Below are 2,956 nucleotides of genomic sequence, written 5' to 3' on the forward strand. Positions count from 1 at the left end.
AAGCAGTTGCTCAGGCTGCCTTGAATTTTTCATGGGCTTATGCAATTCACACTAACTTTAAAATTGAAGCTATATTTACTTTTCTTGTGTATTTACAGTCCAAGAGTCCAGCAATGTGTGGATACTTCTTTCAATGCATGGGGATAATACCCTTGGCATGAATGCTGATTCACCCATGAAACAATGACTTGCTTTTCCAGTGCATAGCTGACTTCCTAGAAACATCAGTTCCTTAAGTTACTGCCCTCTGTGTGGCAGCCTAGAAGGTTTAACATTCTTTCAAGGACCACTCATCCTATGCAGAGGAACGTGCTGTTTTAGTCAGTGGAATTGCCATTTACAGGATAACCAGACCCTGTTCTCCTTTTTATTTTGCAGTCCCATTTCCCTTACAATGTGCTCCTACTCTGTGTGCCCACACTTACAAAAGGCTTCAGGCAACAGCTCCTCTCTCAAGTTAAGGTCAATCAATACGGCTGATGTTTAATTATAGGTAGCTGACAGTGTCCTCTGGCATAGGCTAACCTTGTTAAATATAAGGTTTAAAAATATCCCTTCAAAATTAATTTTCTGCTTGTTTTTAGATGCCCTGTGTGTGCTGGTTCTTCTGTGACCTTGACAGGTCTGGCAGTGAACGCTAAAACCCTGCTTTACTTTGTCAACACTGAGATTCACTCCTACATTATAAAACAATGTCTGGGGGTTGTCACTATCTTCCACGCCACTGCATCTGATCTCGTCTGACAAAGGGGCATGAGATGGTTGTATTCATCTCATGAATACCCTGTTAGAGGTTTTTCAGCAGACACAGTCTGGGCTGTTTGCTTCTATTCACCACACGGTAAGAAAAGGACCATTTGCTTCTGTTCATCTAGCGTACTGCCAGAGAATAAGCTGTATTAAATGCACAGAGTCTAAAAGGATTTTAGTGATGTCTTGATTGTAACACTCTAACTTGAAAATTTCCAGCTTTAAAGAGAATATATTTTACATTATACAAGAGTTGCAGATCTTTCTTAAGATTTTTGTTATTCCTATGCTTTGTCAACAGTTTGGCTCCTAAGGGAGGACAGCACTACTTAGAAGAGCTTTTAAGAAACCAAATTCACTAGGACACTGATTCCTATTGTAGTAGGTCAGCATGTCTCCAGCTGTACTCTGATCTCCAGTAATAGACCTAATCTTCTAAATCAATAAGTGATTACAGCCAGGACACCTGCACCATTACACCAGGTAAGTCCAACCTCACCTCCCTCTATGCTTACCTTTGGGTTGGTCAAATTGTTGCTGAAAGAGCCCCCAGGAAAGGGTTAAGCATATTAATGAACTTGTGTGTTTAATGAAACAGAGATTGTGTACTTAAAATACTGAAAGAAAATTTTAAAACAGTTCAGGATTGCAAAACAACTTTATGATATTTTAGCTTAGGGTTTTGTAAATTCCTTGACTTCTCTACAGTCGTGATATCTGTGGTTTAAGTTCTAAATATATAAAACCTGTTTAATAGAATCAGTAACACTTGTAACAAAGAAGTACCTTCTATTCTAAAATGTCAAAGTATTTTAAACACTAAACAAAACCAGGGAGAATAGAATCTCTGCAGTCAGTGTTTTGAAATATAAAACTCCATATATTTTAACTGAAACAAAAGGCAAATTTGTTACTATCTTCCCTGAAGATTCATAAGTAGGAGCTCTAATTAGATCTCATCCAGTTAAAACTTAACAATTAATCCAAACTGCCTTCAAAAGGATCAGTGCATTGTGATGTGCATTATAAAGAGAAAGAAATTATAGCTGTCAAGTGTCAGATTTTACTTCTGTTACTCACCCATCACTGAACTTTGAGACTAAGCATCTTATTTTAATATTTCTGAGCAATGTGATTTTAATTGTTGTGATTAAGGGATTGCAGAAACGTGTCCCACGTGAAGACGACACTCAATGAAGTATTACCTCTGCTTTTAGAATTACCTTTGATCGCACTTGTAAATTCGCAGTGGATTTCCCATTAATTAGTGTGAATTAGATAGTTGTGGCTGTTCAGTTTAGGTTAATTCTGAATGTTTTACAGTGCATCGCTAATTATTGGGGGAGAAAAAAACCCAACCCTTATTAAACAGCCCGCAGGTGCCCGTTCACCGTGCTCCATGTGTCTTTCTAGGGGCTGGCAGCTTCTCCGCGGTGTTGGCCTTGGATACTTGCATAGCTCCTGGCACCACCACGGGACCTCCTCGTCCCGCAGAGAGCGGCTTCTCCAAGGCCAAACACAGCGCACGGAACTCGGCTCAATCCTTCTTCCCGAGAATCCCATCCCATTTTCCCGTACGATTCACCCTCGGGAGTTCTGCTTCCCAGACATCGCGCCGCTCTTTTGTCCTCGGTGCGAGGCCTCGGCTGAGCTCCTTTTCACATGTGTCAACACTGGCCCGTAATTAGCGCTCGCCGCACAATGAGCCACTGCCGCTCTGCAAAGGGCTCGGCGTGCGGCTGCTCCCGCCGGGGCCGCGGGGTTGGCCAGGTGCCCAAACACGGGCACCGTTCCCCACTCGTGTAGATGCCGCAGCTTGACAGACGGACACGCAGATCGTGTCCTTTGTTCCGCAGTCGGGACAGAGCTGCCTTCGCAGTCTCAGGCTGGGCAGAGATGTTTATCTCTGCTGTGCCAGGTCCTGCCCGGGCACCGCCACAGCGGCGCGGGGATTCCGGTTCGTAAAGGTGGGCCGCAAGCACTCCAGCCCTTGCCTCTCCCCGGAGAACAGGACAGGGCAGGGCAGGGTAATCCCCGGGGAAGCCGCGTTCCCCCCGGCACAGCGGGTGCGGGTCCTTACGGACACCCCTTCGCTCCCCCCGCAGTACCGGGGCGGAGCTCTGCCCGCCCCGCCCGGCGGCGCCGCGCCTGCGCCGCTCAAGGCGGGACACTGAGGAGGTCCGCGGTGGGCGGTCCGTCCCCGGCT

The 2,956-nt window shown here is 45.7% G+C and overlaps 1 protein-coding gene across 1 annotated transcript in view; it reads left to right on the forward strand.

Moving 5' to 3' along the window:
• Positions 1-1,093: 1,093 nt before the first annotated feature.
• Positions 1,094-2,956, forward strand: part of UBXN2A (UBX domain protein 2A) — a 19,736-nt gene continuing 17,873 nt past the window's right edge. The window contains exon 1 of the mRNA XM_031066704.1: positions 1,094-1,233. The gene's annotated coding sequence lies outside the window, so the exon portion shown is untranslated. The remainder of the gene's footprint in view (positions 1,234-2,956) is intronic.

The sequence above is a fragment of the Geospiza fortis genome, unplaced genomic scaffold (genome assembly GCF_000277835.1).
Source record: "Geospiza fortis unplaced genomic scaffold, GeoFor_1.0 scaffold98, whole genome shotgun sequence".
Lineage (NCBI taxonomy): Eukaryota > Metazoa > Chordata > Aves > Passeriformes > Thraupidae > Geospiza > Geospiza fortis.